General features: G+C 36.3%; 1 protein-coding gene across 1 annotated transcript in view; it reads left to right on the top strand.

The window, feature by feature from the left end:
* Positions 1-1,330: 1,330 nt before the first annotated feature.
* Positions 1,331-11,707, top strand: part of LOC136029097 (uncharacterized) — a 101,968-nt gene continuing 91,591 nt past the window's right edge. The window contains exon 1 of the mRNA XM_065707157.1: positions 1,331-1,793. The gene's annotated coding sequence lies outside the window, so the exon portion shown is untranslated. The remainder of the gene's footprint in view (positions 1,794-11,707) is intronic.

The following is an 11,707-nucleotide window of genomic DNA, read 5'->3' as shown; positions in this document are numbered from 1 at the left end:
TACCTGTATAGATCATACAGATGTTTAGATTGGACAGCAATATTTTTATTAATTACAAGCGAGAGCAAATTCTACAAAATTAAGCAGCAAAAATAATTGAGAAGTACGTAAAAAATATGGAAAACACCAGTGCACGCTTTAAGTCTCTAAGGTTACTCAATGTCGGACAGATAAGTGACTATCAAGCGGCGAGGTTTTTGTTTAATTTTGTGCATTATCTACGCCGGGATAATTTTAATGAGTTTTACCGTTTCAGAAGTTCTGTTCATGAGCATCATACAAGAAGATGTGATAACTTGGTTGTAAATATTGAAAAGAGTGTGAGATCTGGTTTTACTTTGAAGTATCTTGACCATTTTGTATAGAATACGCTTCCTGAGTGTGTTAGAGTGGCTGAGCACCTCTCACAGTTAAAAAAAGATTAAAAGAGTATTTCTTTGGGAATTAGTTTTTTTTAGGGGGGATATGAGTTTTTTATAAGGCTGGAGAGAGGATCGGGTTGAAGGGGTGGGGGTGGATGGATTTGTATTTGTATGGTGGTTATTACCCTTGGGGTACTTGAGAGAGCGTAACTGTCCGTTTTTCTTTTTATCTATTTGTTTTATTATTATTATTATTATTTTAATTAGTCTAGGATACTTCTAAGAATATTCATATAGTTTTTTTTTTATTTAGGATGCCTTTAGGAATGTTTATGTAGTTAATCGCTACGCGTTAGAAAAATTCAAACTTTTCCCTAGCGTAGGGATTTATATTTGTAATAGTTTATATTTTGTTTTATTTTGTGTCAATAAAAGTAAAAAAAGTCAATTGTCAAAAACAATTTGCTTTAAATTTCAAAATATTTTGTTATATTTTTTTGATAATAATCCGTGGCCCTTTCATATGCTAGGCCCGATTGGGTCCAAACGTTTCAATTGCCCTTCATTCGGCCCTGAGTGGCAATGTTATTTTGACAAAAACTAATTATATCGGATATGAATGGAATTAACAAATCTTTCGCTTGATTATCATTAGGTGCGGTATGTTTACAAACCTTATGTGACGAGGTCCAGTCTCTTGGCTTCCTTTATTTAGGAAGATAAAAGGCTCCTTTACTTGATTCTACACGTGCATACGTGCACAAACGAAATATTTATGAACAAAGAAATTTTATTTGCTAGTTTCTTCTGTAAAAATAGACCTCAAGTTAATAAATTACATCCATTTCTTACACAAAAAAGGGAAATTGCTGCCAGGATGTTGCCATGGTGAGAGTTTCATAAATACCGTCTCGCAATGTTGCCATGCCATGTTGCCATTGTTGCCATGATGAGAGTTTCATAAATACCGCCTCGCAATTAAAGATAGGAAGCGAGAAAAAAATGACAGCCAAGTGGTTACTCGTTAACCTATTGACGGTTTAGAGAGCTCTAATTTTGAGGCATATTTTAATCTTGGCTAGCTCAATTTCACCCATTCAGTTTTGAAACTCATTCACAAGCCCTGTGACACTGAAACCGCGACATGACTTGCAATTACTGTGTAACCTCATTCCATAACCCTTGATCATAATCGTTTGTCTGAATGGCTACTGTCCTCTGGACCTTTGTAAGATTTTCAGAATGAAAATTCACAGTTTTATGGGAAAGGTTGCAACCCTCATCGTATTAACTGCAAGTATTCTGTGGTAACCTAAGAATGACCCGAAGAACATGAAAATATGGTACCAGTAATAACAGACATAGCCAAAGGAAAATTTCAAAGTAATTGCTCTTCCTTGTTGCAAGGCCATTGGATCAAAATTTCTTACTGTAAGTTGATATTTTTTTATTATTATTATTATTGTACTTATATTTTGTGTAGATTAAAACTATATGTTTGTCCATAATAATAGTAGAAAACAATCGGAAATTTTGCGTTTATACCTAGGACTATATCCAGATATTGGGGTAGGGGTGAAGGGGTCTAGTATTTAGCTAAACTAGACACATTTCTGAAAATCTAATTAAAAGACATTTTTTGAATCTAATGACGGAAAAAATTTACTATTATGGTATTAAAATGAATTGAAAATTTAAAAACAGATAGAACGTCAAATTTGACGGTAAAGCTTAAAATAACAATGGACACTTGCATGTAATTACTAAGAAATGTCCAAATGAATCAGCTTCGCTTCCAGAAGCCTCCATTCGCGAGAAAAAAAGTGAGAAAAAAAATTTAAGCTAGAATAAACGAATTAATACACACTATAAAATTACATATTTTTTTAAAAAAATAAACAACACATGCTATACAAAGAAAAAGAAGAACAAAAGGAACTTACATTATTATGATATTTATAGTGTTTTTTTTTTAAGGCAAAGCCAACTATAGTAATTTCACGCAGGGACAAGGCAGGGGATTACCGTGTTATATTGTGTATGTCCGTGGCTCGCCTTAAGATAACTTCTGACAAAGAAAAATATAATACTACAGTTCTTCTGTCCTATTCCTGTGCGTGATTGCATGTTTACACTGTATGTATACATAGTTATACATTTAAGCTACTAAAAATAAAGCTGCTACATCAATTATTTATGAGAAAAGTTAAAACCTAAGACAAGAAGTTGCTATGAACGATTCGAGTATAACACCTTTTTATCCTGATCCTAGGATATACTTCAGTAGAGGCACAATATAAGTTTTTGGAGGGGGGGATAAAAAGATATTTGAAAGTTTTAATAAGCAGTGCCCTGAGATTCGTGAAAATGTGAGATTTTTCTTTGGGAGGAGCGGGTTTACTCCAAATTCACACATGTAGTGCTTAACGTAGTGCTATGTTCAGGAAATTCCAAGTGAAACTCCTGTATCAGCAGTGGGGAAGGACTAAAATTTGTGTTTCTATTTTTTAATCGAAAGAATCTCTTTCGATTAATCTTTTTTTTTTATCAAGTTAAGAAGTGTTTTCCAAAAAAAAAAAATAAATAAACATAAAGAGCAATATTAAAATCTAAAACAAGCAGAAATTATGTTCTACAGTAATTCAAACTTAAAACGAGCAAAAATTATTATCAATGAATAGACAAGACCAAAAACTAACAGAAATTACTGCAATGGATGAATGAGCCTTACCCTGATGAATCAAAATGCTTTTTTTTATCCTAATCCCCCCTGCTCACTCAAACCAATTCTAAACGTGAGGTCTCTCTGGCTCCGAATATGCTCACTTACATTTAAGCTTGTTAACTTCAGCCATTCCAGAGGTGTTGTAGATGTGGTATTTTGATAACTTCGTACCACATGGTGTCTTTGGATATTATGTCACTACTTAAACATTATAAATCATAATTTCCATGGGAGATGGAAAACAACAACTTTAGCTGCTCTCTCCCCCAATGTAAAATTTGAAGTCCCTTGCTACCCCCTGCCGTGAATTCCTGAAATTGTGAACTGTGTCTTCAAGGCCGTTCTTCAGATATTGCATAAATACTATTTTGACAGGCTGGTGACTCACAGTGGCCTTAGATTACCTCTACCCCCTCCCCAAATCCCATATTTGAGGTCCATTTTACCCCGCGACACCTCTTGAAAGTTTCAACTCAGCATCCCGAGCTCACCCTGAGATACTGCACAGACATATATTGTTATCCTGGGTAAATATAGTTTCGTTCAATTTTCATTTCTACTCCACTTGGAATAGATTTTTGTCCCAAAGGGTCTTCAAGTGCGATCTCTTTTAGGCAAACTTGAGATAAAATGTTCTTCCACCAAAAGAAATAAGCCCCTGGAAGCTTCAACTTGACCTTCTGTGGTGTCCCCAGGATAGTGCATATACACTCTTTTTACAACCTGGCAACACATAGTCTCTTTCAATTTTCAATTTTGATTTTGCTAGTTAAACGTGAATAGATTCTTAGTGCTATAGCAGCTTACAGTGGGGAAAAGTTTAAAGTTGATCGGAGAAAAAAACATGTCTAGCCCCTTCAGCCAACTCAAAATTTGAATTTTCTGTGCCCCTCTCTGCTTGTTTCTTCTATACTACCTGAAGTATCAACTTCATCCCCGCAGCCATTCCCAAGATACGATCAATATACTATTTTGATAACCTAGATGCACACAGTGCACTTTAATTTAACTCTGCCCACTTGCCCAATTCAAAACTGAAGGTTGAATTACACCACTTCATCACCATTCTCTGGAAGTTTTTTATTTATATCCCAAGCTGTTCCTGAGATATTGCAGACAAGCCATTTTGATAACTTGGCATCGTGTGGTGTCTTTTGATATACCTCGGTACTTAACTGTGCGTAGATCATAACTCCCATAGTATCCTACAGTGCAAAACATATGGATGAATTAGAGAGAAAATTGATTATCCCCTTCTGCCTCCCCCCATAAAAGATCGTAAGCCCCTTGCCCCATCCTTCCCCTTCCTGTCTCCGACAGCAGGCACCACTACAGGGCTGCCTCACATTCTTTTTGCTTTATTCATGCAAGTTCATATACGTATAACGTTACTTTCTTATGCAGTATTTGTCAATTTCTTGTCTTAACTCTAAGCATCACTCTTTAATTTACTTTTGTAAGCTTCGCTTTTGCTAATGCTGTAATATCAGTGGCGGTTCTGGCCTCTCTCGTGCCCGGGGCAAGATATCGGTTAGCCCCCTCCCCTGTTTCCCAACATTTCCAAGCCAAACTTAAAAAGAAATTTCATTTATCAACAAAATTTTTCATTTGCTTAAATCTGACTTTTCTTACATTAACCTCTACATCATTATGAATTTATCTTGTCCCAATTGATTGGTTCTAAATCTTCATGCTTAACACTAAATCGTTAACACTAAATTGTTTAGTCACTCCTGACCCATAGTTGATCTGACTATGGCCCATGGTGGATCTAACCTTTCTTACTAATTGACGCAAGGGTTGACCCCACAGCTCCAAGGAGGTGACGACAGCTCTGTAAGGTTGAAAAATGGACGTGCATCTGGAGTCGAAGGAATCTCAACAGAGATTCTGAAGATATTTCTTCGAACCTGTTTAGCTGTTTAACTGTTTAACTGTTTAGACTGCCCTCCTAGTGGTCATCTGGAATAACAAGAAAGCTCCAAAAGATTGGACCAGGGGCATACTGGCCAAACTCTTCAAGAAGAACGATGCTCTAATCTGTGAGAACTGAAGGTGCATCAACTTAACGTCGGTGTCTAGTAAACTAAAACTTCTAAGAACAGCCCAAGACTTGCCTCAGGGAAGAGAAACACGAATTTCTACCAGGTAGGTCTTGCTCTGATCTTATTTGTATTCTTAGGTTAATGGTTGAAGAGTCTAGAGAATGGGAATAAAAAATATGCATGCTCTTCTTGGATTTTGATAAGGCATTTGATTCTGTTGATCGGAAGATTGTATGGAAGGTTTTGAATTATTACTGAGTACCTGATTAACTAGTCAAAATAATATTCGCACTCTATGAAGATAGTGAATGCTGTGTAAGAACAGAAAATGGGGATACATGTTTCTTCAAGATAATGTTCGGTATCAAACAGGGATGTGTTCTATACCCATTCCTGTTGGTCATTGTTATGGACTACACTCTAGAGCAGTGTTCAGACTCTGGAGTAAAAATTTGTAGCCGACAGATCTCTGACTTAGACTTTGCTGATGACGTTGTTATTCTTGGAGAAGCAGAACAGTGACAGCATGTGATGCTCGACACCCTAGATGAAAAGGGTGAAAACCTGAGGCTTACAGTGAATGTAAGTAAGACAAAGACCATGCTACATCTGACTCCACTGACACTGAAATGCAAATATAAAGCAATTGAACAGGTTAATAAATTTAAGTGCGTCGGGAGTTGGATTGATTATAATCGTGAAATTGCCAACGAAATTAGGAGGAGGATTGAACAAGCTAAATCGATTTTGATGAGATGAAACCAATCTGGCACAGCAGGAAATACTAACTCCCATGTACATTTTATTATTAGTGTCCTAAAGGGAGGTGCAGAAGAGGTTGACTCAGCCACAGCAGAAGAACGTCAGGGCTGCAGCTGAGCTTCGTGATGCCTGGCGAGGTCTCCTACACACCCTATATGCCATTTCTGGCTTTGAAGGATCAAGCTATAAGGTCAAAAACTGCTTATTCTAGGCACCAAACATTACAATTGATAATGACATTTGATAGGCAAATCTTACGTTTGCAAAGACCCTTTCATCTCCAAAGATTCGGTAATCTCCACAGATTACCGAAGATTGTCCTTTTTGGCCAACCGTCTAGGGCAACACGGAAAGTAGGTCGTCCTTGTCTGGGTTGGGAGGATGTCATAAATAAATATTTAAAGGAAATGGGAACTTCCTGGGAGGGTGTAAAGAGGGAGGCTTTAAATAGATTAGGTTGGAGGAGGAGCGTGCGTGGCTGTGTTGGCCTCAGGCGGCTTGGTGCTGCAGTGAGTTATTAGTAGTAGTAGTAGTAGTTTCATCTCCAAATTGCAATATTAATTCTAACACGTACTTAGGCTTCTTTAAGGAGATATGTCGGTGTTGAATTATTTTTTTCATATCTTAAAGTTCGGTGAACAACTGAATCTTAATCATCTTAATATTTTACTTTTATTGCTACTTATTTTTATTTTCAAGGAATGGTGATGATTATATGGGAAAAACGAAAATTTCACGAATTTTACGAACTGCACCCTCTACTTCATTTTAATAGAAATTAAATTTCAAAAATTACAAAATGATTACAGCTTCTAGATGATTTATTTAAAATTTTCTATGTCCCAAATATTTTTGTTCCCAGGGCAAGTGCCCCTCTGTCCCCCTCAAAAACCGTCTCTACATAATATTATTTTCTAGTTGAGTCAGTATTCTCAATGAAGGCGAGTCCTTATACAATGAATACTCATAAGCCTCATTCTACCACCCTCAGAATTCTCCTCTTCACTACTTTCATAGCCATAAATGAAATGACTACCACCGCCATCCTCATCATCCTTTACTTATCGCCACCACCACCATAAACATCCTTATTAATATTTACACCATTACCATTGCCGTGATCAAAGTTACAGCAATAACTGCAATTTAGTAAAGAGCAAACTACGGCCCATAGTAATCGAAAACACGTTTTAAAAAAAAACTGTCTAGTATAAATAAATGTCATTTGAAGATGATTCAAGAATGGTAACTATTATTCTAATTTTCCTTAATAGTAAAAGTAAATTGTAAAACCAAACTTATGGTAATATCAGAAAAGTGCCAGAAATCCATCCGAAAGGGTTCAATGATCGTAGAATATTGGGAGATCGCTCATTTGAAACAAAATTGCAACATATAGCGCTCTTTTGAAGTAACAACAAGGACTAAGTGGATACGTCAGTGCTATCCGTGCAAAGAAGTGATTTTCTTTGTTGTTCATTGCAGGAGTCTGTAACTTTACTGGATAGGGTTTTCAAGAATGACAATTCCAATGGGGCAGTTTTAATTTCAATCCAGCACCATTTTCGAAGTTCTCAAGCTTTTTTTGAGAATTCCCATAAATTTTTTTCGCAATAATTTTCCACGGTTAAGATTAATCTAAATCATAGATACCATTCTTGAATAAGCTTTCAAATTGCAATTTTTTCTCACTTGACAGCGTTTTTTATAAGCGTTTTAAATCTTTGGTTACTAATGACTGAACTTTGTTATTTAATAGATTGCAGCAATCAATGCAACCATGACAGAATACTCCCCCCTCTTCATCTTAAAACACAATGAAATCACTTTCTTGCATAGTCAATATGCCTCTCATTATTTATTTCTGTTTTTTTTTTTCAGATAGGGCTGGTAGGTTACCTTAAGATTTCAGATGCTTATTGGCTCAGTTAAAGCAACTGCCTTTCTCTATTGGCCTCTAGTAAACTCGCCTTAATAACACAGTTGAAACTTGAAACGAATTAAATTGTCGATTCGCAGATTGAATAAGATATATTTACGAAACTAGGAGAACTGAACTGACACGTGACGGTTTCCAATATCTGTAGAATTTTTAAAAACTATTGCTTTACTGAAAACGGAGCTTGCTTGAGTTTTCTTTTAGATAATTACGATTGTGTACTAAAAGGTATTGGTATCACGGTTAGTGAAAGTTTTTGAGAGCTTCTTATGATTTTGTGTCCTTTATTACACACGAAATTTTGTGCATGTAAGGAAGTATCCTATTGTGGGGGGAGGGGGGTCAGTTTTGTGTTTTCTGTATAGCGAAAGCTTCATAATTCTATTTATGTTGGAAAATATATCGAGTCAGTTCATTTGAGTAATTTTACACATGTAGCTTACGTAATCTACGAAGTAGTAATTTATGCTCTTTTTAAGTTTCAACTTCGTTCTTTAATTTTCGTAAGAAAAAGAATAGTTCATTTTAGAACCCGAGTCTACTAATTAGAGCGCTAATTAAATTGCTACTTTGTAGATTAAGTAATATACATGTGTAAAACTACTCAAATAAACTGACTCGGTATATTTTCCAACATAAAAAAAAGATTTTTTATGAGGAATCTGAGTCTGCTAATTAGAGCGCTGAATATTATTTTTAGATACTCATGATTTTTTTTTTCTGAAATAATCGGCTGGTACAACTGTGGTTGTATTGCCACTTGTCAAGATCAATTTTTGTCACACAAATTTATAGTAGGCTACTGTTGATCGGTACTTGCCACAGTCAGATTCTGGTCAAAAGAGGAGGACTGAAATCTCCCCAAAATCAAGTGGTGATAATCCAGCACTTAAAGATTTTTAGACACACCAAGTCTACTAATATGAGTGTTTGGTTTTCAGGCCCCATAAGATCTATTTATGAAATAACAAGTTGCTGCCATAGTGGCATCATCACTTGCCGCGGTCAAATCTTCTGACTCGAAAGTTTGTGCCACTCTAGAACTGCTTAACATTAATGATTTCCTTGAGTTCCTCCATTTATTTATTAGCAAAACAAGTATATGTCGATTTTTAAGAGCAGGTCAAGAATTAAACAAGGAAGAGTGCATCTCCATAAGTTAGGGGCTCAAAGTCAACACATAAGCGTTTATAGGCATTTATTCGGCAGTAGGTGAGCATTTGGTGTTCCAAATCTCAATTCTGAAATAATTAGATGTTGTTACGGTTGCTACAGCCCAATCTCGATAGCAAACTTTTCGTGGCAACAAACTGTAGTAAGGAGCGAGCCGGCTCAGTAATTATCGAAACTCTAAAAAACGGAATGTTGGTACCGATATGTGTATATATATATATATATATATATATATATATATATATATATATATATATATATATATATATATATATATATATATATATATATATATATATATATATACTAGCTGTTGGGGTGGCGCTTCGCGCCACCCCAACACCTAGTTGGTAGGGCGCTTCGCAACCCCCCAAGCCCCCCCGCGCGCGTAAGTCGTTACGCGCCATATTAGTAGTTGTGTCCCATTGTAGTTGTGTCCCTGTGTCCCACCTGTGTATATAGATAGATTTATATATGTGTTTCAAACTACGTAAAAATTGCGAATATACAACATTCTTGGCTTTCCCATTGTCTGTCCATATACAAAGCCGTATGTACTAATAATGACGTCATATGCAAACGCTCTTTTTACAAACAAACAAACATGCATACACACATCTCGTTTTTATATAGATAGATAGATACAATACAAATTAACTGCGTAAAACTTGCGAATATACAACATTTTTCGCTGTCCAATTGTCGCTGCATATAAATAAATTTTCAGGTATACCGACCCTCGAACATGCAACGTACAATTGTCCATGGGAAAAACAATCAGTATTGAGATCTATACCACATTTTTCTAATGATTGACCTTGAGCTTTGTTAATGGTGATTGCAAATGCTAATCGAATTGGGAATTGCAATCTTTTAAATTGAAAAGGCAGATCCGTTGGAATCATGGCAATGCGAGGAATAAGAACAGCCTCACCCTCAAAAGGCCCTGTCAAGATTGTGGCCTTTATTAGGTTTTCCATTGTTTTTTTTTACGGCAAGTCGCGTGCCATTGCAAAGCTTTGGTGGGTTGATATTTCTTAAAAGTATTATTGGTACGCCTATTTTTAGTTGTAGCACGTGTGGTCGAAACCCTGAAAGATCTATGGAATTTAAAAATTCAGATGGATAATTAACCGCTTCATTTGGTTCCAAAACTGTGTCGACTGACTTGTAAAGGACTGCCTGGTCTCGAATCTTGGTCAAATCAATATTGTTGATTTCGTGGACGTCTATGTTTTTGGGTGCGATAATCGCTCTTTCACTTAGCCATTTATTATTTTTATAATTTTTTAGAATATTCGGAAATACTTTTTCAATCAATTCATTTTTGGACGTCACTAAATTACAGAAATCAGCAGGTAGTTGTATACGTCCTGAAATTGAGTCTATCGTATCATAAATGTTTTTTTGTTCCGACGTTAACTTGGAAATATTATTTTGTACATACGACAATAGATCACTCGTACTGTAACTTTGTTCACGATCCAATTCTACACATGTCGAAACAGCAGCGATACGGTTAGGTGAAGGCATTCCCAAATCCTGAAGAGGTTTGTTTGCCATACGTACGCACAAATCTTCTATAATAACTAAAGTGTAGTTATAAATTTCTGATGTAAAATCAAAAGTCATATCTGACGTCTCTAACTGTTATCGATGGAATATATCTTCGGACATTTTTGACTTATATTTTTCCCATAACTCTGTAGGAGCTGATGGAGAGCAAGTTGTTAAAATGATGCCAAACAATGCACGAATTTGACATGGGGTTGACGTTTCGCACGCGTCATTGATGCAGTTATCCCAGTGTTGGTCATTCTCCAATAAATTCAGAGCTTGGCATGCACTACGGTAAGTGTCATGTATAGTACCGTTTACAGTTCTCAAATACTCAAAGGATGTCGGACTGGGTACATTCACCAAAAGCAGGCGTAGAAAGAAGCATTCATGTTGATAGGGGTGAACGGTGTAGAGTCTTCCTATCGTGGTATCTTTGAAGATGGTAGGTTAGCCGTCGACTGACTTACCCTGTTTTCGACGTTCAAATACTTTATATTTAGTATTCCACGTGCAATACGAAGGCACTTCAGCATTCAGCATTTTTTTTGCAAAAGAATCATTTTTGCAAAGCGAAAAAAAGCTGTTAATTTTGTATCCGGTGGATTCAGGGCTCTTTGTTGCACGTTGGTTTCCGAGAAATAAACACGTTGACCATTCTGTAAATGTACCGCTAAGTGAACAACAGCTGGACTACGTTCATGTATCGGAAATGAAAGAATTCGCCAAACAGCTTCATTACTGCTTATGAATCTTCCAGCCTGATATTGTACGATTTCGTCGAAATCTTTGATTTCGGGCTGCAAGCCAAAAACTGCCATGTCACTGCCTTTGTTGACGTATTTACATATGTATTTGATTGCCTTTACGGAGTTACAGTATTCAACGTTTATGTGTGCATTAAATGTTTTTGATAATAATGGGGAATATGGAACAACCCACTGGTTATCTACTTCGATGGTGGTACCGTTGCCATTGTAGGTTCTTCAGTCATTTTACAATTAGAAATTTCTCTTTCAACGGTCTTCTTACAATTAAAAATTTGTCTTTGAACGATATTCTTAAATACCTGTGTCCTGGTCGTCATTTATATTCCCTGTGTCCCGGTCGTCATTTGTGTCCCGGTATCCCAGTCTGTAATTTC

The sequence above is a fragment of the Artemia franciscana genome, chromosome 7 (assembly GCF_032884065.1).
Source record: "Artemia franciscana chromosome 7, ASM3288406v1, whole genome shotgun sequence".
NCBI classification, from domain to species: domain Eukaryota; kingdom Metazoa; phylum Arthropoda; class Branchiopoda; order Anostraca; family Artemiidae; genus Artemia; species Artemia franciscana.
The sequence above is the reverse complement of the archived record's forward strand: the minus strand, read 5'-3'. Positions and strand labels throughout refer to the sequence as shown.